Genomic DNA, 25563 nt, shown 5'->3' with positions numbered 1-25563 from the left:
CCCAACTTTGATCTTGACAATGTAATAGGCTTAATTCTTACTTATCCAGTATCAATCCCGACATACCGAATGTATGACCCACTTGTATCGTGTGCCCACATGACACCAACCATCTTTTCATTTAAAATTAAACCCATATTTCTTTGGTCTCTAGGCCCCAGCAAGTTTCCTTGGAGTCCAGTTAAAAGATATTGATGACAATTTGTGAGCGATCGCACCTATTGGGTGGGGGAATCACTGCTACAACAATAACAGCAACATGCAGGCCTTCCACACCCTCTGATCGATGCGGACAATTAGACTCTCATTGAGTATGTAAAGCCAATCACTTTAAATTTTTGATGACCCATGATTTTAAATCGACTGTTAGACTCAGAAACTTGGTACAACTAAACTGGGTTAGTATCTTGCCGTTAAGCCCTGGCAATTTAAAAGCGGGTAGCGTTTACTTCCCAGTGAGAAGTCTTCTTCGGATTTATTCGAAAGCCACATCCTTAGTTGTGAAAACATTAGTCCATTATTGCTCTTATCACTAACGGGATTGGAAACCAGGATCGTCACATCGAAAGGGTATGCCACCACCTTCACACCATTTGTGTCTAATTTTGGTGATGCCATCACGTCAGTTCTTACGTTGTTGAAAGCAATTTCCACATCAACAAACAGGGCAAGAGTGAATTGTTTATGCCTAAGTGTTTTCTCCACACATCGCACCGCCTTATGTAGCGCTGTCTGTGTGTATTTTCCTCTCACTAATGCAATGTCGAAATGTTGGGGCCAGAATATAGCCAAAGGGCAAAGGCTCGGGAATGGCATAAAATACTATATACGTGTATACAGATAGTTCCGAACTAACGGAAGGGGTCGGGGCTATTGTTTACTGTGTAGATCCAGAAATAAGTACAGGCTGCTTGATCACTGCAATGCCTTTCATGCAGAAATTGTTGCCGTGAAGAGAACAGCAGAAATTCTGGATAAAAGGTGCTTCAGATATAATCGCGCCAATATATACTAGGGGCGGCAGAGTTGCAAGAGCTCGAGGCAGCAATTAAGCTAGGTCCTATAAAACTGCTAATATTTGCCAAGAGAACAGAGTAATTCTATAACGTAAATCATGACACCTGATTGATGTTCTTCCGTTTGGTCGTCAAACGAATTCTGGTAACACTATGGACATATTCAGTATATGCGAGATCTTTATTGACTGCCAGTTCAACTTTACCGCCAAAAAAATTTCTCGGATGATTTTTGGAGCAAGGTAATTGGTGGTCCACGAATTGACTTAAAAAAAATCAAGCCGTAACTGAAAAAATTATGAAGTCACAAAATACTTTATCAGTTTTTTTACCAAAGATCCAGTTTAGCTAGATCTGAAATCCAAAATTTTGTATACTAGAGTTCGCCAAGTGATTGAAATTGAACCACTGCAGTGGTCACTAAATATACCACATACAACAATAGTATCTTTCCTTCCTCAGTTATTCTTCCTTGTTTTTTTTCTTTCCATTCCTTTGATTTCCTTTCCTTTATTATACTCAGAGTGCTTTGCACACAGAGTATATTAACTTGGATTGGGTAACGGTTGGTTGTACAGGTATAAAGGAGTCGGGATAGATATAAACTTTCATATATCAAGATCATCAGTATCGAAAAAAATTTGATTGAGCCATGTCCGTCCGTCCGTCCGTCTGTCTGTCCGTTAACACGATAACTTGAGTAAATATTGAGATATCTGCACAAAATTTGGTACACGAGCTTATCTGGACCCAGAATAGATTGGTATTGAAAATGAGCGAAATCGGATGATAACCGCGCCCACTTTTTATATATATAACTTTTGGAAAACACAAAAAAACTGATTATTTAGTAAATAATACACCTAGAATGTTGAAATTTGACATGTGGACTGATATTGAGACTCTTTGTTAAAAAATTGAAAACAAATTTGAAAATGGGCGTGGTGCCGCCCACTTGTGATAAAATCAATTTTACAAATATAATTAATCATAAATCAAAAATCGTTAAACCTATCGTAATCAAATTAGGCAGAGAGGTTGCTTCTAATATAACGCATACTTCGAAGAAAAATTAACGAAATCGGTTAAGGACCACGCCCACTTTTATATAAAAGATTTTTAAAAGGGCCGTGGACGAATAAAATTAGCTATAAAAAAAAATAAAAAAATAAATGTAAGGCGCGGTAACCTCCGAAGAGATCTAAGGCCGAGCTTCTCTTCCAATTTGCGTCGTGCTCCTCTTGATTTTCCCTACAAATTGGCCGGACGGGACCTACATATTTTATGCCGACTCCGAACGGCATCTGCAAGGCAGATGAGTTTTCACTGAGAGCTTTTCATGGCAGAAATACACCCGGAGCGCTTGCCAAGCACTGCCGAGGGGCGACCCGGCTTAGAAAAATTTTCTTCTAATTGAAAAACCTTTTTTCAAAGATTTTGATGTTGCTTTGCCCGGGGTGTGAACCCAGGGCATATGGTGTGGTAGGCGGAGCACGCTACCATCACACCACGATGGTCGCCATCTTTGCAAAAAAGAGCTTTATATCAATGGTATTTCATTTCCCAAGTGCATTTATAACTTACTTACTTACTTAATTGGCGCTGAACCGTCTAAACAGTTATGGCCGTCCAACAAGGCGCGCCATTCACTCCTTCGCTCCACCAACCCAATTGGTCACACCAAGAGAGTTTAAATCGTTTTCCACCTGGTCCTTCCAACGAAGTGGGGGCCGGCCTCGACCTCTGCTTCCATAGGCGGGTTCCGATAGAAACACTTTCTTGGCCGGAGTATCATCTTTCATTCGCATATCATGGCCTGGCCAGCGCAGCCGCTGCGTTTTAATTCGCTGGACTATGTTGATGTCTGCGTATACCTCGTACAGCTCATCATTAAATATTCTTCCGTACTCGCCATCGCCAACGCGTAGAGGTCCATAAATCTTTCGAAGAACTTTTCCTTCGAACACTCCCAAAGCCGCTACATCTGCTGTTGTCATGGTCCATACTTCTGCCCCATATAGCAGGACGGATAAGATAAGTGACTTGTGGAGTATGATTTTCGTTCGCCGAGAGAGGACTTTAGTTTTCAATTGCCTACCTAGTCCAAAGTAGCATTTATTGGCAAGATTGATTCTTCGCTGGATTTCAGTGCTGATGTTGTTGCTAGTTTTGATGCTGGTTCCCAAATAAACGAAGTCTTTTACTATTTTGAAATTATGGCTGTCAACAGTAGCGTGGTTGCCAAGGCGCGTATGCGCTGACTCTTTGCTCGATGACAGCAGGTACTTCGTTTTGTCCTCGTTCACCATCAAACCCATCTTTACCGCTTCTTTTTCCAGTTTGGAGTAAGCAGATCTAACGGCGCGGGCCGATTATATCAATGTCATCAGCATAGGCCAGTAACTGCAAGCTTTTATAGATATTGTTCCAGTGCGGTTAAGTTCTGCAGCTAGTATAATTTTCTCCAGCATCAAATGAAAGAAATCGAACGATAGGGGGTCACCTTGTCTGAAACCTCGTTTAGTTTCGAACGGCTCGGAGAGGTCCTTCCCAATTCTGACTGAGCTGATGGTGTTGCTCAACGTCATTTTGCACAGCCGTATAAGTTTTGCGGTGAAACCAAATTCAGACATAGCAGCATATAGGCAGCTCCTTTTCGTGCTGTCGAAGGCGGCTTTAAAGTCGACGAAGAGGTGATGTGTGTCGATTCTCTTTTCACGGGTTTTTTTCCAAGATTTGGCGCATTGTAAAAATCTGGTCGATGGTAGATTTACCAGGTCTGAAGCCGCACTGATAAGGTCCAATCAGCCGGTTCACGGTGGGCTTCAATCTTTCGCACAATACACTTGAAAGGACCTTATATGCGATATTAAGAAGGCTGATTCCACGATAGTTGGTGCATTTTGCAGTATCCCCTTCTTGTGGACTGGGCAAAGAACACTTAGATTCCAACCATCGGTGATGCACTCGTCCGCCCATATTTTGCTAAGAAGCTGCTGCATGCGCCTTACCAACTCCTCGCCGCCGTACTTGAGTAGCTCCGCAGACATTCCATCTGCGCCCACGGCCTTGTTGTTTTTCAGTCTGGTTATTGCTATTCTAACTTCATCATAATCGGGCGGGGGGACACATATTCCATCATCATCGATTGCGGGATCGGGTTCTTCATCTCTGCGCGGTGAATTGCTGCCTCCATAATCTAAGCACTCTCTGGACATCAGTTACAAGGTCGCCGTTTTCGTTCGTACAGGAGTTTGCCCCAGTGTTAAAACCTTCCGTCTGTCGCCGTATTTTTTGGTAAAATTTTCGGGCGTTATTCCTGGTGGCTAGCAGCTCAAGCTCCTCGCACTCACGCCTTTCTGCTTGTGCTTTTTTCTTCCTGAAAAGCCGTCTCGCTTCCCTTTTCAACTCACGATAGCGTTCACACACTCGTCTTGTCGCGCTCGCTTTTAACGTAGCCCTGTAGGCGGCGTCTTTTCTTTCGGTTGCAACGCGGCATTCTTCATCGTACCAGTTGTTTTTTCGTGGCCGCCGGTAACCAATTTTTTCCTCAGCGGCACTACGAAGTGCTTTGGAGATATTTCCCCCACTGCTCCTGTATTCCTTCAGGATGAGTTATGCTCTCAGGGAGCAGGTGTGAGAGTCGAGTTGCGAAATCATTGGCAGTCTGTTGTGATTGAAGCTTTTCGACGTCTAGCTTTCCTTGTGTTTTTTGTTCCTTAGTTTTATCCGCGTTGAGGCTGGTGCGTATTTTGGCTGCAACGAGATAATGGTCCGAGTAGATTTTAGGTCCTCGGATCGTGCGCACATCTAAAACACTGGAGGCATGCCGCCCGTCTATCGCAACGTGATCGATGTTATTGCAAGTATTTCGATCAGGAGACAGTCATGTAGCTTGATGTATCTTTTTATGCATAAACCTCGTGCTGCATATGACCATGTTTTGAGCACCGGCAAAGTCAACCAGCCTCAGTCCGTTAGGAGAAGTTTCATTGTGTAAGCTGAACTTTCCGACTGTAGGGCCAAAAACACCTTCTTTGCCCACCCTGGCGTTAAAGTCGCCAAGCACGACTTTTATATCATGACGGGGGCAGCGCTCGTATGTGCGTTCTAATTGTTCATAAAAAGTGTCTTTTACCTCATTGTCTTTCTCCTCTGTCGGCATTTATAACAGTAAATAGGAAAAACTTCAAATTTAAAAAAAAAATGGGCGTGGCACCGCCCATTTTATGACTAAGCAATTTTCTATGTTTCGTGAGATATAACTCGAAGAAAAATTTACGGATCGTAATAAAATTTGGTACAAACATTTTTGCTGTAGCAGGAAATATTTCTAGAAAAAATGGACGAGATCGGTTAAGGACCACGCCCACTTTTATATAAAAGATGTTTAAAAGGGTCGTAGGCGAAAATAATAAGCTATATCTAAGCGAAAAAAAGCTTTGTAGCAATAGAAATTTACTTTCTAAATTGAATTATAACAGTAAATTGGAAAATACTAAAATTTTTGAAAATGGGTTTGGCACCGCCCCTTTTATGACTAAGCAATTTTCTATGTTTCGGGAGCCATAACTCGAAGAAAAATTAACATATCGTAAGGAAATTGTGTACATATATTTTCCTTATATCAGAGAATATTTCTAGTAAAAATGGACGGGATCGGTTAAAGACCACAGAAACTTTGATATAAAACAAGTTTAAAAGGGTCGTAGACTAGAATAATAAGCCATAACTTAGCAAAAATTAGTTTTAAATTATGATATTTCACTTATCAAGTTTTATTGTAAGAGGAAATGCGGAGAAATTTTTTTAAACGGGCGGTGCCACGTGTTATGTAGAAAAGTAATTTATCTGAAATGAAATGTACTATTGAAGCTCACGCTGATTATATAATGCTCGTTGACACCCGAACTTAAACACCTTTACTTGTTTTCCTTTCCTTTATTTTCTCCTCCCATTTCACTTGCCTATTTACATAATAGATCTTCTATAACTAAATTTACCGTCTTCTCACTTAATGCCCCTTTCCTCTTTATTGCATTATATTCATCATATGTGTAAATATATGTAAATGTGTCGTCCACAGGCTTACGTAAATGTCGCGAACAATGGCCCGAGGATACAATGGTGTATGAGCGTTCATATAATATATTCTTAGTATTGGTGTTGCTTGTGCTGCCATTATTTATTCTGTGTGTCGCCTATATTCTCATCACACGTACATTGTATGTTGGCATGCGAGCTGCACGTGATTTAATTTTTGGTGGTCATGCGGCATGCAACAATACCACAAGTAATAAGTGTAACGTTGACAACACCGGTAGTACATTGGAGTCAATTGCCACAGTGACAAGCAGTACAAGAAGAGCAACAGCAGCCGTTACAGCAGTGGCAACTGTTCAACCAACCATTTTAGCAGGTTTTAATTTAAGAATGTCTTTGCGTTGCCATCGTCGTTCACTCAGTATAGGAAGTTGCTCTATTAGTGATGATCATTATGCAATGTCAAGTCGTACGCAAGCAAAAAGTGATATAATCAATCAACAACAAAATCAGTGTACGCAACAAATACAGCAATCACAGCCAAAACAACATAACTATTATGGTGAGTAGAAAAAAAATGGAAATGTCGTATTTTGAAATAGGATACCTTTATGTAATAAGTATACATCCACACGAAATTATTAAAATATTCGTTTGAAGATGTAGCTAAAATATTTTTGGTACATAGACTCTCAATTGGTACAATATGCGTGTAATATTTTCTGTTATGTAATCAACATAGTTGCTAATTAAAAATGATTGCCCACTATTACGCTTAATGTTGAAGAGATTGCTTTTATGTGACAATTTACTCAGTAGATTATTATCAGTAGATACAGAAATGAACATTAAAGGTAAAAGCTATCAGATGTCAGTAATATAATCGTAGTACATGTTTATGATTCAATTTGTTCTTTAATGTCAGCAGAGCTTTAAGACTCCCAAATTTAAATATCAGGAGGGGTAGCTTTTAAGAAGCAAGGAAATCGGAGAATAATTCAATACCCTTCAACGAAAGTTGTAGTAGAAAAGTACCTTAAGTAGTATATTAGTAGTACATACCACCATTTTGTAAATGGCAAATGGTTATGGGGAAATTATAACTTTTTTACTAAATAGCTGTTTTTTTACAAGTACTTTATATGGACTGCTAAGCGTTTTAAACTTTATCTACTCTTTTGAAATTGCTGCGCAGAAAATTAATACTCCTAAAATTCAATACGCATTATACTCAGATGCAACTGAAATATGTGTCTATGTTTCACCTCTATAATAACCTCTACAAATGGTGTGTCCACTATTCACCGCAACCGATTCAGCTATAGGGTATACGCTACGGCCAAAAGATGCGTGTGTCTCCGCTTCTCGGAACATGTTCTGTAGCTAGTTGCCGCTAGATGGGTCTCTTAACATTATTTAAGTGAGGATAAGCGTTTTTTTTTACCTGCAAACGTAGACGTATATACGTGTAAAAAAACACCGCTAATGTCTAGTGGAATGATAAAGACATTGGTTTGTCGTTATATCAGAAATTGTTTGGAGAGCGCCGTATTTGAGCGTTTTATTCCTAAACGCACTATCTCAGAATTTGTTTCAAATCATTTTATCTGAGCACAAATTCAACACGTTTGAACAGTGGTAAGTCGTCTTCCATATACACTCTCGCACGTCGTTTGATTTCATTGTGAAGATTGTCGATGATTTCGAGGAAACCGCTTGTCCTAAAATCATAGCGAGGCGAAAATTCTACTCCTGGACTTCTGGAGCATTTCCTTCATTAGGTTGGTTTTTTCTACGACGAGTACATTTTACGATTTCTGTATAAGCTACACCAGGTAATAATTTTTTTGTTTATTTGTTCGAATCGCTAAACTGTTGAATAAATAACTCCAATATTCAATAATGCAAAAATGGTCTTTATTAGACTACTTGAAAGTACTTCGCAATAACACTTCACAACCAATAGCGTGCTTAAATCAAACTGATTACATGATTGCCCAGCTTGCGCTCTTTTATACTCTTCGGTTTCCTCGTTCGCATACTTCTAGGCGTTTCTTCTTCTAGAGTTTACAAGTTCGCTGAAGATTGCATACTTTTGTAAGTATCTCAGAAATATGCATGTGTATGTGTGAGAACTACGTTGCTGATGATTGCATACTTTTGTGAGTACCTCTCCGCTGCTGTATGTACATATGTGTAGACATAGTGATTGATTTGTTTATGTAGATACAAGTGACTGCTTATTATCGGCTTAGAGATGATATTCGTCACAATATATTCTTGTCAAAGTCCATACAAATAGTCCATACGTATGTGTATGTATGTATTTGTACACAACATGTATGGATATATCCCTCACATATGCAATTTTGCAGTTTTGAAGTATTTTGTTCAAGAAGCAGTGATGAAGGTGAAGGTGAGCCAAAATCTTTGGAATATATTTTTCGTTCAATAAAAAATGTGTGAAACGCCTACTTTTGCGTGACAGGAACAATGCATTCTTTCGATTTATAACGTCGAAAATACAATATTGCGGAAACAATTTTAATATGATGCCAAAAAATAGTTGAGTCAGCACATATTGGTTATTTATGTTTATCGGAAATAGCACCCATGGAGGCTAAGAAGAAAAAAGACTTGGTTGTTTTCAAAGGGAAATTGGCGCTATTTTCTATACACTAATACCGCAAAGCCCGCGAGTAGTGTTGTGTACTTTGTAGTACTTGGCGAATGGTCTGAACTTCGCAAACAATTTAGGTGCGGATAAGTAGTAGTTAAATTGGGTTTCGTTGAAAATTGGGTCGTAGCAAAAAAAGTAGAGTAGAGATTCCACTTACTTTGCTCTCAATACAAACTAAGTAGTAGGTAAATTGGGTTTCGTTGAAAATTGGCGTAGCAAAAAAAGTAGAGTAGAGATTCCACTTACTTTGCTCTCAATACAAACTAAATTGTTGCTTGAGTTAAAAGCACACACTACGTAACGGAGATACGTAGCTATAGAGCAGGGCTATTCAAAAATGAAAGTGCAATTGTATTAGTGAGAGCGCAATCATCGCGATGGTCGTGTGGGTGAATTGATTTTTCATTTAGCCGCTTACTAGCAAGCAACGAGCTAACAACAAGCATATGTATCGCGCATAATTTTTCATACATATTTTGATACCGATCAGCCGATACCCACCACTGATGTTGCTACGCCAAGTGCCAAGTGACGACTAACTCAATTAACGAAGACAGAGCGAATCATATGCGTGTGAATTGAGAGGGCACAATTGTGCTATGAAATGAATAGCCCGGCTATTAGAGAAAGATGGGGATGATGAGCGGCAGCCGACTAAGTAACAGGTTCAAGTAGAACCAATGTAATAAATTTGCTATCAATAACAAAAGTTATTTAATTTTTATCGACTTATTATCAAAAAGCTTACGACTTATATCGAAAAGTTATAGATTTATTATCAAAATGTTATCAATTTATTAAAAAAAATTATCCAAAATAAGGGATTTGTTTTCTAAAAGTTATCGGGAGTGTCACCAGATTTTTATCACAGATATGCTATCGAAAGCGGAATGTTGCTAATTTTTTATCAACGTTTGGTCCATTTGCAATCTAAAGATTAACGAGTTATCAACGAAAACTATCGATTTATTATCATAAAGTTATCGACTTATTATCAAAAGGGTTATAAAATTTCTTAACAAAAAGTTATCGACATGTTATCAAAAGCTTTCGATTTGTTATGGAAAAATTATTGACTTATCAAAAAATGTTCAACTTATCGAAAAATAAGGGATTTGTTTTCTAAAAGTTATCGGAGTGTTACAGATGTTTATCAAAGATTTGCTATCGAAAGTGACAGGGTTATTAGAAATTTACTATCGGCGTTTTGTCCATTGCAATTTAAAAACATGTAAGGCCGGGATTTTCTTCGGCTGTCCCGAAGACTTCATACCTTTCATAGATAGGGCTGAACAATAATCTTATCCCATTCGTAATATCCAAATAATCGGCTGTATAAGATAAGAATTATATAGTGAGCAGATGTGCATGCCTAAGCGATTTTTAAGATAAATATAAAATAAACAAGTAAGAACGGTACTGTCTTCGCCGCTGCCGAAGACTTCATACCTTTCAAATTGGCCTGAACAATAATCTTATCCCGTTCGTAATCTCCGAATAATCGGATGTATAAGATAAGAAATATATAGAGAACAGAACTACATACCTAAACGATTTTTAAGATAAATATAAAATAAAAAACAGGTAGGTACTTTGTGTGAGGATGCAAAGTTTCAGGTTTTTTGTGGTCTGCGTGTAAAAACTATGACTACGAATCACGTATTTCAACAATATATGACGTAAACGTAACTATTTGATGAAATTTGATGAATTTTGAAGCTTTTAGCCGTAAAAAAAGGTGCTAAAATGACAGTTTATATGAAGTATATAATTTATTTAATAATTTGGGAAAAATTTAAACAACGTGACATCAGGACGGACAAGGCGACAGCTGTTTCGATTATACCTTGTAAATCTCTTCAAAGCCTTTTCTCCGGGAGTGGGAGTCGAACTCGCACCCCTACGATAGTTGAAATGGTTGTAAACGCATTCAGCTACGTCATGCCTGTTGTGAAGTCTTTCCCAATTGCCTTCTTTTTGCATATTTTAATCTTTTTACACATTGCATACTTCGTATGCAATTATGTGTTAAAGCTATGCTTGGTACGGCGGTTTTCAAAGAAACTTTGGTTTTTGTTGCTGTTTTCGTTCTATTTATAGAACTACAACGAATTAACCAATTTTGTCTGTTTGTATGATTTTTAATAATCGGGGGATTGCCCATATTGCTTTTTTTTAAATGTATGAAAACATTTATTTGAAGCAATTTTTTTAATTTTATAATTTATTTAATAATTTGGGAAAAATTTAAACAACGTGACATCAGGACGGACAAGGCGACAGCTGTTTCGATTATACCTTGTAAATCTCTTCAAAGCCTTTTCTCCCGGGAGTGGGAGTCGAACTCGCACCCCTACGATAGTTGAAATGGTTGTAAACGCATTCAGCTACGTCATGCCTGTTGTGAAGTCTTTCCCAATTGCCTTCTTTTTGCATATTTTAATCTTTTTACACATTGCATACTTCGTATGCAATTATGTGTTAAAGCTATGCTTGGTACGGCGGTTTTCAAAGAAACTTTGGTTTTTGTTGCTGTTTTCGTTCTATTTATAGAACTACAACGAATTAACCAATTTTGTCTGTTTGTATGATTTTTAATAATCGGGGATTGCCCATATTGCTTTTTTTTAAATGTATGAAAACATTTATTTGAAGCAATTTTTTTTAATTTTATAATTTATTTAATAATTTGGGAAAAATTTAAACAACGTGACATCAGGACGGACAAGGCGACAGCTGTTTCGATTATACCTTGTAAATCTCTTCAAAGCCTTTTCTCCCGGGAGTGGGAGTCGAACTCGCACCCCTACGATAGTTGGAATGGTTGTAAACGCATTCAGCTACGTCATGCCTGTTGTGAAGTCTTTCCCAATTGCCTTCTTTTTGCATATTTTAATCTTTTTACACATTGCATACTTCGTATGCAATTATGTGTTAAAGCTATGCTTGGTACGGCGGTTTTCAAAGAAACTTTGGTTTTTGTTGCTGTTTTCGTTCTATTTATAGAACTACAACGAATTAACCAATTTTGTCTGTTTGTATGATTTTTAATAATCGGGGATTGCCCATATTGCTTTTTTTTTAAATGTATGAAAACATTTATTTGAAGCAATTTTTTTAATTTTATAATTTATTTAATAATTTGGGAAAAATTTAAACAACGTGACATCAGGACGGACAAGGCGACAGCTGTTTCGATTATACCTTGTAAATCTCTTCAAAGCCTTTTCTCCCGGGAGTGGGAGTCGAACTCGCACCCCTACGATAGTTGAAATGGTTGTAAACGCATTCAGCTACGTCATGCCTGTTGTGAAGTCTTTCCCAATTGCCTTCTTTTTGCATATTTTAATCTTTTTACACATTGCATACTTCGTATGCAATTATGTGTTAAAGCTATGCTTGGTACGGCGGTTTTCAAAGAAACTTTGGTTTTTGTTGCTGTTTTCGTTCTATTTATAGAACTACAACGAATTAACCAATTTTGTCTGTTTGTATGATTTTTAATAATCGGGGATTGCCCATATTGCTTTTTTTAAATGTATGAAAACATTTATTTGAAGCAATTTTTTTAATTTTATAATTTATTTAATAATTTGGGAAAAATCGTAGGGGTGCGAGTTCGACTCCCACTCCCGGGAGAAAAGGCTTTGAAGAGATTTACAAGGTATAATCGAAACAGCTGTCGCCTTGTCCGTCCTGATGTCACGTTGTTGAAGTATATAATATTGTGACGAATATGAGTGACACCAGGTGAAACTCACGTCCCTAGTCTGATGCTAAGTAAATGAAGTCACAACAACAATAAAGCAGACAATCACTTGTATCTACATAAACGAATAAAACATTATGTTTACTCATATGTACGCACACGCAGTAGAGAAAAGATGCTCCCAAAAGTATGCAATTGTAATTGTTGAAGTGTCGCTCACAAATACACGCATATGAGAAGCTATATACGTTCATCTGTAGTTATAATTATATGGCGGCAACTAAGTAAATTCTGGAAGCGCCCAGAAGATGCCACGAGGAAATCAAAGAGTATAAAAGCACCAGCGGTAGAGGTGCTATAATCAGTTTTCGATTAAGACGATATCTAGCGAGCAATAGCAGTATTATTTTGAAAGTCAGTTTCATTTAAGCTATCAGTTTGATTATTAAGCCAGCTAATTGCGAAGTATAAGTGTTATTGTGAAGTACTTTAATAAAGGTCATTTTTCCATTATTCAATATTGGAGTTATTTATTCAACAGTTTAGTGATTCGAACTTAGCAAAAAGGCAAATAAGAGGATTTGTAAGCAAATTCGTTACAATTGGTGTCAGAAGAGGAATTGTTGAATAAATTCCAGAGGACGACAAGGACATGGCAAAGTTCAGTGAATTGAAGATCCAGCAACTAAAGAAGGAGTTGCAGAGCCGTGGATTGAATACAAACGGCGTTAAACTCGAACTTCAGGCACGTCTACGAGAGGCAATGGAAGCAGAAGGAAGTGATGTGGACGAGTATATCTTTTATCCTGATGGGGACGAGACAACAGCAAAAATTGAAGAGAAAAATGAAACACCGCAGATAATGGCGAACACAGACCTGAACATGATATTGGCTGCAATATCGGCACAAATGTCCGAAATGTCATCACAAATATCTACCAACATGTCATCACAATTGGAAACGCAGGAGACACGCATAACATCCAAGATGGAACCTCAACTGGAAGAACAGAAGACAAGTATTGCATCTCAACTGGAATCGCAGGAGACCCGTATAACATCACAATTGGAAGAACAGAAGACATATTTGGCATCTCAACTGGAAGCGCAAGAGGCACGTATATCTGAAATGTCGGCACAAATTTCGGAACAGGTATCATCGCAGCTCTTTGTGAAACTGGAAGAGAAGGATGCAAAAATTTTACAACTCGAGGACAAAATTGATGCCGAAATAGAAGCGTTAAAAGGTCGTATGGAGCAGTTACAACTAAACCGCCTAGCTTTTTCAGCAAGCAATCCAAAGGCAAAAACACCATCAATTGACGGTTCTGTTCCTTTACAGGTATTCAAGCTACAGTTTGAAAAGACCGCAGCAGTGAACAACTGGAATGCGGAAGATAAAGTTGCTGCACTGTTCGTGGCATTGAAAGGGCCTGCAGCGGAAATCTTACAGACGATTCCACAGTACGAACGGAACAGTTATGAAGCATTGATGGGTGCTGTAGAACGACGTTATGGAAGCGAGCATAGAAAACAGATATTCCAAATTGAGTTGCAAAACCGCTACCAAAAAGCGAATGAGACTTTGCAGGAATTTGCCTCGGATGTTGAAAGGTTGGCTCATCTTGCAAGTGCGGACGCACCCGTGGAATACACTGAAAGGGTAAAAATCCAGAGTTTCATAAATGGCATACGAGATGTGGAAACGAAGCGGGCTACATATGCGAATCCAAAACTAACATTTGCTGAAACGGTATCGCATGCACTGACTCAGGAAATAGCCTCACTTTTGAGTAAGCCAGCGTACAACGCTCATCGCGTGGATGCGGAAAGGCCAGACTGGGTAGACGCAATTTTGGAAGCATTGAAGGGTATGCAGCAGAAGAATAATGATGCAGTCAAATGCTTTAAGTGTGGGAGCCAGGGCATATTGCGCGTTATTGCAACACCAACCCTAACAGTCCCAACAATGTGGGTGGTCGTAAACGCAGAGCAGAAGGTGATGAGCAAATCTCCAAGACCACTCAATCGTAAAACTAAATCGAGTCAGCCGCAAGGGGCGACAGCTGGCTCCCGCAATTGAATGCCCCATAATATCTATCTCGCAGATTGGAAGAAGATCGAGCAATCTTACTGTTGGAGGACATGTGGACGGAAAGGAACGTTTACTGACTGTAGATACGTAGATACGGGTGCATCTCATTCCATCATTCGAGCGGATTTAGTCAACAAAAAGATAAGACCATTGCTTGGCGCTTCCCAAGGCAGTGGGTTCTATGTACCGGAGCGACTCGGGATTTTTCCCGACCAAGGACTGTCATTTCAGTGTGACCCCATTTAATTTGTTTCGTCCCTCCCACAAATTGTCATCCTCCCAGCAGCTCCTTGCAGCAGGACTGCTACATATTCTCTTACTCCGGGAAGGTATCGAACCCAATCCTGGTCCGTTTCCTGACCCCGGTCCTGAGAAATGGTTTTGCAGCATTTGCCAGAAAAGAATCTTTTTAGGACGGTCATACTCTGTTCAGTGTGTCTCGTGCAAGGGATGGTTGCATCGGACAGGTTGTTCTGGGCTTGATCCCAAAACCCGACGTCCACGTAACTTTTATAAATCTTTTGTGGCTCCTTGCTGCTCACGCCCAAGGGCGTCCCGTAGTCTACGCCTAAGCGCTCCCCACTACCTTCCAGCAGCCTCGCTGCTCAGCAAGCCACAACAAGTACCCGCTGCTGCTCGCGCCCCACGGCGCCAACAACTCAAACAGCCGATACCACTCATAACTACTACCTTCGTAGTAGAGCTGGTAGCAATGCTTAGCATCAGCCCCTGCCCCCGTCTTCTTCTCCCCCCCCCCCCCCTCTTTTCTGGCAGCAATCGTGCAGGTCAGGGAAACAGACTCTTAGTCCCTGCCTCCGTTTGCACCGTCTGCCAGCACAGAATATATAGGTTTGCGACATCCGCTCAATGCAGCTCCTGCCTTGAGTGGTGCCACTTTCCTAGATGTTCTGGTCTCCGCGACGGCAACCCCTCGACGGGTTTCATCGCGCCATGTTGCCAGATCGCAAACCCAAATCATCCGGGTACCCCAATGCTTGCCCAAGGGCGCCCAGTCCCAAGGCCACAACAGAAACTGCGTCCTGGCCTTCCACAACCTAGGCGTAGTCACCCGTCACTTACCCCTAGAGTGGCGGCGTCACCCCTCATGCACTTCAGAATTCTGCAGTTAAACTGTAATGGACTAACTGGGAAGATTACGGAGATAGTCGATTTCATGAAGCGGCACAACATCCGCATTGCTGCGATTCAAGAGACTAAACTCACAGCAAGATCTGCATTGCAGACCTGCTCTGGTTATAATGTCCACAGGAAAGACCGCGAGAGCGGAAATGGAGGCGGCCTCGCGTTTATTATACACCACTCTGTACAATATTATATATTTGATCCTGGCATCGACCGCAGGGACAATGTCTTAGAACGTCAAGGCCTATCTGTCCGGTCAGGCGATGCAAATCTAGAAATCATCAACATCTACATCCCTCCTGTCACCTGTTGCCCCAGTGGATACCGCCCTAATATCGAGGCCTTACTCACTGGCAACAATCGCATTATCTTAGGCGATTTCAATGCCCATCACGACCTATGGCATTCAAACTTGCGGGCGGACAGTAGGGGTGAGATGTTGGCGGATCAAATAGAAGAAACGACGTTCTGCACAATAAACGGAGACGCCCCCACACTTATGGTAGGAAGCTGTCATAGCTCGCCAGATATCTCAATCGTGAGCGCAGAACTCGTAAACTGCGTCAACTGGCAGCCGATGGTAACATTGGCATCCGACCACCTGCCCATACTTATTTCGTTCAAGCGTACCGCCGACTTCATCGTCACCGAAAAACGCACTTTCATAAACTTCAAAAAAGGAAAGTGGGAAGAATATAAATCTGCAACAGACAGCAGCTTTGCTGCCCTCCCTATCCCGACTGATGCCCGCCAAGGGGAGCGTGCCTTCCGTAAGGTCATTGAATCCGCCTCAGCACATTTCATTCCCGCCGGGAGAATTCCCGAAATCCGGCCCACTTCCCGGCGGAGGCCGCGAGCTTAGCGAGGGAACGCGACCTTATAAGACAGCTTGATCCAGGCGACCCCCAAATAAGAGATATAAACCAACGCATCAGATTGCTTGTGGACGAACACAAGCGGGCGAAAGGGGAAGAGCACCTAAGAGGTTGTAACCTCTCTACCGGTGTAGGTAAACTTTGGTCCACCGTAAAGTCCCTATCGAATCCGACTAAGCACAAAGACAAAGTTTCCATCGCCTTTGGCGATAAGGTGCTGTCGGATGCGAAAAAATGCGCGAGCGCTTTCTGCCGACAATATATAATGCATCCTACGGTCGACAAAGATAGGCGGAGAGCCAATAGACACGCACATAAACACAAATTCAGCGCGTCACCAATCACCATCACCGCTAGAGAGGTTGAGGACGCCATTGGTCGCGCTAAACCATCCAAAGCAGTGGGCCGCATAGCCATGCCGATGCTTAAAAATCTAGGGAAAGAGGGTTTCAAATATTTAGCGCATGTCTTCAACCTGTCCCTTTCCACCTTTGTCATACCCGAGAAATGGAAAATGGCCAAGGTGGTCCCGCTACTAAAGCCTGGGAAACCAGCTAACGTAGGTGAGTCATATCGTCCGATATCTCTCCTATCGCCAGTGGCAAAGACGCTTGAAGCCATTTTGCTCCCTTATTTCCAAGCACATTTGCAGCTAGCCCCTCATCAGCATGGCTTCAGAAAACTCCATAGCACTACCTCCGCGCAAAATGTCATTAGCACCCAGATAAATTGCGGTTTGAATCAATACCCCCACCATAGAACAGTACTCGTAGCGCTAGACCTATCAAAAGCTTTTGATACGGTCAACCATGGCTCGTTACTGCAAGACCTGGAAGGGTCTACCCTTCCCCCATGTCTTAAAAGGTGGACCGAAAATTATCTGGGTGGTCGGCAGGCATCGGTGCAATTCAGAAACGAAACATCAAAACAAAGGAGAATTAAACAAGGGGTGCCACAGGGTGGTGTCCTATCCCCACTTTTGTTTAATTTCTACATATCTAAGCTACCTTCACCACCGGAAGGAGTCACAATCGTTTCCTACGCCGATGACTGCACAATAATGGCCACAGGCCCAGGCCCAGAGATCGATGAGCTGTGCAATAAAATAAACGGCTATCTCCCTGATCTTTCCAGTTTTTTCGCCTCGCGAAACCTGGCATTGTCACCGACTAAATCTTCCGCGACCTTATTTACAACATGGACGCCCCAAATGTCGACCATATTGAACATCCACGTCGATGGCACTACGCTACCGACTGTCCTACACCCCAAAATCTTGGGTGTGACGTTTGATCAGGATCTACATTTTGGTGCGCACGCAACCGCAATTGTTCCGAGAATTCAGAGCCGTAATAAAATCCTCAAATCCCTTGCTGGCACTACCTGGGGAAAAGATAAAGAAACGCTCTTGACCACATACAAAGCAATTAGCCAGCCGATTACGTGCTACGCGTCACCCATATGGTCGCCAAGCCTAAAAAGCACCCACTGGAAGAAACTACAGGCCTGCCAAAATACTGCTCTCAGAATCGCCACGGGCTGTCTTCTTATGTCCCCAGAACACCATCTGCATAATGAGGCGAGAATACTCCCCATCAGGGAGAGAAATGAGATGCTGACCAAACAGTTTCTGTTGAATACCCAGAAACCTGGGCATCCCAACAGACATCTGATTGACGAACCAGCACCACCTAGGGGCCTAAGGAGTCATTTCCGTCAGCATTTTGAGGAAATACGGCACCTGAGAACTCAGCCGTATGAAGCGAAAAAACACAAGCAGGTCCTTGGTGAACTCCATAGACAGGCGTCGGACCTTTATGTCGGGAATTGTCCGGTGAATCCAGTACTTGAAGAAAAATATCCAGAACTCGCGGAAGAGGAACGCATACTCCCCAGGGAAACGCGTGTCACTCTTGCTCAACTTCGTTTTGGATACTGTAACAGGTTAAACTCTTACTTATCCAGAATCAACCCCGGCATACAAAATGTATGACCCGCTTGCAATGTGTCCCCACATGACACCAACCATCTCTTTAATTGTAATGTGGAACCAACGCCTCTAACACCCCTTTCCTTATGGTCCACCCCTGTTGAAACGGCAAGTTTCCTTGGACTCCCGTTAGAGGATATTGATGACAATTTGTGATCGGTCGCGGCTATTAGGTGGGGCGAGCATTGCTACAACAACAACAACAACAACCATTGCTTCGAGCAAGATTACGTACATCCACGGGAGAGGACACCCAGGTAATTGAAGAAGTAGAATGTGAAGTAGCAATTGGGAACGTCACGGTACTACACAATTTTATAGTGGCAGATATTGTTGATGAAATCATAATTGGAGTGGACTTCTTAATCAACCTAGGCATCAAGATCGACATGCAAAGCAAGACGATGCGATATAAGAACATGGATGTACCACTTAATTTCGGCTACGAGAGAGGCTACAGCAGTAAACGAGTACTGGTGGAAGAGAGTCAGCAAATACCACCAAAATCCGAAGCAATCATCTGGGCAAAGGTTGATGGAGATTGTGGGACAAACAAATTGTGGATTGTCGAAGCAGCAAAAAAAATCAGCACCGAACATACTTGTAGGAAAAACCCTGGCTATGACAAAACAAGATGGACGTATTCCGGTAAGAGTACTCAATGAGTTCAAGTCACCACTCAAACTGACCAAAGGAGCTATATTGGGAAGATGCCAAGAGGCTGAAGTAATTATTAACTGTGAACAGGTCCAGGAACACGTTTCATCTAGTAACACTGATCTTTCAAATGACATCACGGAATGGACGGAGGGGCTAGAGGAAGATTATCAGAGTAAGGCAAAGCAACTGCTCCTAAAGTACGCAAACATATTTGACCAGGATGGTTCCAAACTAGGCCGCACCAATGTTGTGAAATATCAAATTGACACTGGAGACGCGAGGCCGATACGTCAAGCTCCACGTAGTGTTCCACTGGCCAAGCGGGAAGTGGTGAGTCAAATTATACAAGAAATGAGCGACAGCGGCGTCATCGAACCATCAGCTAGTCTTTGGAGCTCACCGGTAGTACTTGTAAAGGAGAAGGATGGAAAAATGAGGTTTTGCGTGGACTACCGGAAGTTGAATGACGTTACGAAAAAGGAGAGCTACCCATTGCCAAGAATTGACGACACTCTGGACTCGCTCTCTGGTACGAAATGGTTTTCCACACTGGACTTGAAAAGCGGCTACTGGCAAGTGGAGGTGAAGAAGGAAGACAAAGAGAAAACAGCCTTCAGCGTCGGAGATGGTCTTTGGCAATTTACAGTAATGCCCTTTGGACTATGCACCAGCTACTTTCGAGAGTCTCATGGATCAGGTATTGAAAGGACTACATTGGAAAACATGCTTGGTGTACCTGGACGACATTATCGTATTGGGCAAGAATTTTGATGAAGTTTTCCAGAGAATAGCTGGCGCTGGTCTGAAGTTAAGTCCCAAAAAGTGTGCGCTGTTTAAAAAGGAAGTAAATTATTTGGGTCACAAGGTAACGACAGAAGGTATCCGTACAGCGAATGAAAAGATAGAGACAGTAAAGGATTGGCCAAGACCACAAAATCTGCATGAATTGAGAAGTTTCCGTGGGCTGTGCACATATTACCGCCGATTTGTACCAAATTTTGCCAGCGTAGCCCATAGTCTCCACGAGCTAACAAGAAAAAATAAAGCTTTTGAATGGAAGAAGGGGCAATAAGTAGCTTTCCAAACATTAAAAGAGCGTTTGTGCACTGTCCCAATGTTGGCATATCCAATTCCAGGAGCAACGTTTATTCTAGATACAGATGCGAGCGGATATGGTATAGGAGGCGTTTTATCACAACTGGTCGATGGACAGGAGGAGGTAGTTGCATATAACAGCCGTTCGATTGGAAAACCAGAGAGGAACTACTGCGTTACGCGGAGAGCTGTTGGCATTGGTAGAGTGCATTAAACATTTTCACAAATACCTCTACGGCCAGCGATTCCATGTCAGAACAGATCACGCAGCTTTAAAATGGCTTCTGCAGTTCCGTAATCCGGAAGGACAATTGGCACGGTGGATCGAGCGACTACAAAGCTATGAATTTTCCATTGAGCATCGAAAAGGTAGTACCCATGGAAATGCCGATGCAATGTCACGAAGACCATGTAGTTTGGAATGCAAGCACTGTTCAAAAGCCGAGGCTAAAGAAGACATTATAGATGTCCGCCTAATGACTATAACATGTGCAGATGAATGGGACAAGGAACAGCTAAGAAAGTGTCAGCTAGAAGATACAGATCTGTCACGTGTTATGCAAGGGCTCGAACGAAACGAAAGACCAAACAGAGAAGAGATGTCAGCAGAGAGTCCCATTGTGAAGTCATATTGGGCACAGTGGAACAGTTTAGAATTGATATCCGTTTGCCTTCATCGAGTATGGGAGAGTGAGGATGGTAAATGCAAGAAGAAACTGATAGTTGTTCCCAGAAAAAGGATTCCTGACGTGCTCAGCGAGCTGCATAATGGTCCAAGCGGAGGTCATCTTGGAATCACGAAGACGCTCGACAAGACTAAACAGATATTCTATGGGTTGGTTGCCGTTAGTCGGTCACTGAGTGGATTGCGAACTGCGAGGTTTGCAGCAGAGCGAAAGGGCACAGAACCCGAAGTCATGGCCAGATGAAGCAATATAACTCAGGTGCGCCATTTGAAAGGATCGCTATGGATGTCGCCGGTCCATTTCCTACTAGAAACGGCGGAAACAAATATGTGCTGGTAGTTATGGATTATTTCAGAAAATGGCCAGAGGTATACCCAATCCCAAATCAAGAAGCGGAAACGGTAGCAGAAGTGTTTATAAACGATTGGGTTGCAAGGTATGGTGTACCAATGGAGTTACATTCTGACCAAGGCAGGAATTTCGAATCAGCTGTGTTCCAGGAAATGTGTAAATCATTGGGCATTCGAAAAACACGGACAACTGCATTGCATCCCCAATCCGATGGTATGGTAGAACGATTCAATAGAACATTGGAGGAGCACTTAAGGAAAGTAGTAGACAAGTACCATAAAGAATGGGATACCCGCATACCATTATTCTTGATGGCTTACCGATCAGCCGTGCATGAGACAACGGGCCAAATCCCTGCAAAAGTAATTTTTGGCAATGACCTTAGACTGCCAGCTGATTTGAAGTTTGGGATAGATGCCAATGCGGAAAGAAATGTTAAGAAATCCACTAGTGATTTGGAAGAAGAGCTGAGAGAGATACACGATCTTGTAAGGCAACGATCAAAAATTATGAGTGGCAAGATGAAAGCGAGGTACAATAAAGCAATTAATTCGGAAGGGTTTCAGGAAGGGGATTTGGTGCTGTTATACAACCCACAACGAAAAAAAGGTTTGTCCCCGAAATTGCAGTGTAATTGGGAAGGCCCATACAAAGTTGTAAAACGGATCAACGATGTAGTGTACCGCATACAAACCATTGGCAAACCACCAACCAAAATGAAAGTGGTTCATTTGGAAAGGCTGGCAACGTTTAGATCGAGAGATTTGTCTGATCGGGACGATCTGACTTAGGTGGAGGGCAGTGTGACGAATATGAGTGACACCAGGTGATACTCACATCCCTAGTCTGATGCTAAGTAAATGAAGTCACAACAACAATAAAGCAGACAGTCACTTGTATCTACATAAACGAATAAAACATTATGTGTACACATATGTACGTACACGCAGCAGAGAAGAAATGCTCCCAAAAGTATATGTAATTGTTGAAGTGTCGCTCACAAATACACGCATATGAGAAGCTATATACGTTCATCTGTAGTTATAATTATATGGCGGCAACTAAGTAAATTCTGGAAGCGCCCAGAAGATGCCACGAGGAAATCAAAGAGTATAAAAGCACCAGCGGTAGAGGTGCTATAATCAGTTTTCGATTAAGACGATATCTAGCGAGCAATAGCAGTATTATTTTGAAAGTCAGTTTCATTTAAGCTATCAGTTTGGTTATTAAGCCAGCTAATTGCAAAGTATAAGTGTTATTGTGAAGTACTTTAATAAAGGCCATTTTTCCATTATTCAATATTGGAGTTATTTATTCAACAGTTTAGTGATACGAACTTAGCAAAAATGCAAATAAGAGGATTTGCAAGCAAATTTGTTACAATATATATACCACCGATCTCTATGATTTTTTCAGACAACAATATATGCTATATACGTAAGCATTCGGTGAAATTTGAAGCTTCTAGCTGTTAAAATGGGGTTAAAATTGCGAAAATATATATATATATACTATATATATACTATATATACCACCATATATATACCATATATACCACCGATCATTATGATTTCTTCAGAAAACAATATATGCTATATGTTTAAGCATTCGTTGAAATTTGAAGCCTCTAGCTCTTAAAATAGGGCAGTAATTACGAAAAGTTTCTTATCTTAACAATCGGTTGTGGGGGATATATACTATATATACGACCGATCTCATCAATTTTTTCAGGCAACAATATACGAAATTATATGGTGAAGTATGAAGCTTCAATCTGTTAAATTGAGTAAGATATGACAAAAATCCTCTTTTTCTGAAAAATCGGTTGTATGGAGGATATATGCTATAGTGGTCCGATCCGGCCGGTTCCGACAAATGTCTAATCGGACACCCAAATACACCCGCTTCCCAAATTTCATCAAGATATCTCTAAAATTGAGGGACTAGTTTACATACAAACAGACAGACGGACAGACGGACTGACGGACAGACGGACATGGCTAAATCCACTCAGCTCTTCATCCTGATTATTTCGGTATACTTAATGCTGGGTCTATCTATTTTCCTTTAAGGACTTACAATTTTGGGTTTCGTGACGAAATTAATATTCCATTTCATTTTCATGAAAGGTATAAAAATAGATAGGTAGTTTGTGTGAGGATGCAAAGTTTCACGGTTTTTGTGGTCTGCATGTAAAAGCTATGACCACAAATCACTTATTTCAACAATATATGACGTAAGCGTATACTTTTAATGAAATTTGATGCTTCTAGCCGTGAAAAATATATACATATACCACCGATCTCTACGACTTTTTAGCCAACAATATATATACGTAAGCATTTGGTGATTTTTGAAGCTTCTAACTGTTAAAATGGGGCAGAAATTGCAAAAAGTTTATTATCGGTTGTATGAGATATATACTATATATACCACCGATCTCTATTAGTTTTTCAGACAACATTACATGCTATATACGTAAGCATTTGGTGAAGTTTGAAGCTTCTAACTGTTAAAATGGGGCACAAATTGAGAAAAGTTTATTATCTGTTGTATGAGATATATACTATATATACCACCGATCTCTATGAGTTTTTCAGACAACAATATATGCTATATACGTAAGCATTCGGTGAAATTTGAAGCTTCTAACTGTTGAAATGGGACAGAAATTGCGAAAAGTTTATTATCTCTTGTATGAGATATATACTATATATACCGCCGATCTCTATGAGTTTTTCAGACAACATTATATGCTATATATGCAAACATTTGGTGAAATTTGAAGCTTCTAGATGTTAAAATGGGGCAGAAATTGCGAAAAGTTTATTATCTGTTGTATGAGATATATACTATATACCACCGATCTCTATGAGTTTTTCAGACAACATTATATGCTATATACGTAAGCATTCGGTGAAATTTGAAGCTTCTAACTGTTGAAATGGGACAGAAATTGCGAAAAGTTTATTATCTCTTGTATGAGATATATACTATATATACCACCGATCTCTATGAGTTTTTCAGACAACATTATATGCTATATATGCAAACATTTGGTGAAATTTGAAGCTTCTAGATGTTAAAATGGGGCAGAAATTGCGAAAAGTTTATTATCGGTTGTATGAGATATATACTATATATACCACCGATCTCTATTAGTTTTTCAGACAACATTACATGCTATATACGTAAGCATTCGGTGAAATTTGAAGCTTCTAACTGTTGAAATGGGACAGAAATTGCGAAAAGTTTATTATCTCTTGTATGAGATATATACTATATATACCACCGATCTCTATGAGTTTTTCAGACAACATTATATGCTATATATGCAAACATTTGGTGAAATTTGAAGCTTCTAGATGTTAAAATGGGGCAGAAATTGCGAAAAGTTTATTATCTGTTGTATGAGATATATACTATATATACCACCGATCTCTATTAGTTTTTCAGACAACATTACATGCTATATACGTAAGCATTTGGTGATTTTTGAAGCTTCTAACTGTTAAAATGGGGCAGAAATTGCAAAAAGTTTATTATCGGTTGTATGAGATATATACTATATATACCACCGATCTCTATTAGTTTTTCAGACAACATTACATGCTATATACGTAAGCATTCGGTGAAATTTGAAGCTTCTAACTGTTGAAATGGGACAGAAATTGCGAAAAGTTTATTATCTCTTGTATGAGATATATACTATATATACCACCGATCTCTATGAGTTTTTCAGACAACATTATATGCTATATATGCAAACATTTGGTGAAATTTGAAGCTTCTAGATGTTAAAATGGGGCAGAAATTGCGAAAAGTTTATTATCTGTTGTATGAGATATATACTATATACCACCGATCTCTATGAGTTTTTCAGACAACATTATATGCTATATACGTAAGCATTCGGAGAAATTCGAAGCCTCTAGCTCTTAAAATGGTGCAGTAATTACGAAAAAATTCTTATGATATATATACGACCGATCTCACCCCTTTTTTTAGACAACTATATGTGCAATATACAAAAGTATTTGGTGAAGTTTGAAGCTTCAATCTGCTAAGTTGAGGAAAAAATCCTCCTTTTCTGAAAATCGGTTGTATAGAGGTTATATGATATAGTGGTCCGATCCTGCCGGTTCCGACAAATGTTTAATCGGACATCCAAATACACCCGCTCACCAAATTTTATCAAGATATTTCAAAAATTGAGGACT

General features: G+C 40.5%; 1 pseudogene; it reads left to right on the top strand.

Annotated features, from left to right (window-relative positions):
- LOC137250715 (uncharacterized) overlaps positions 1 to 25563 on the top strand; it is a 166969-nt pseudogene that overhangs the window by 92388 nt on the left and 49018 nt on the right.

Source organism: Eurosta solidaginis, chromosome 4 (genome assembly GCF_040869045.1).
Source record: "Eurosta solidaginis isolate ZX-2024a chromosome 4, ASM4086904v1, whole genome shotgun sequence".
NCBI lineage: Eukaryota > Metazoa > Arthropoda > Insecta > Diptera > Tephritidae > Eurosta > Eurosta solidaginis.
This window is presented reverse-complemented; position numbering and strand designations above follow the sequence as displayed.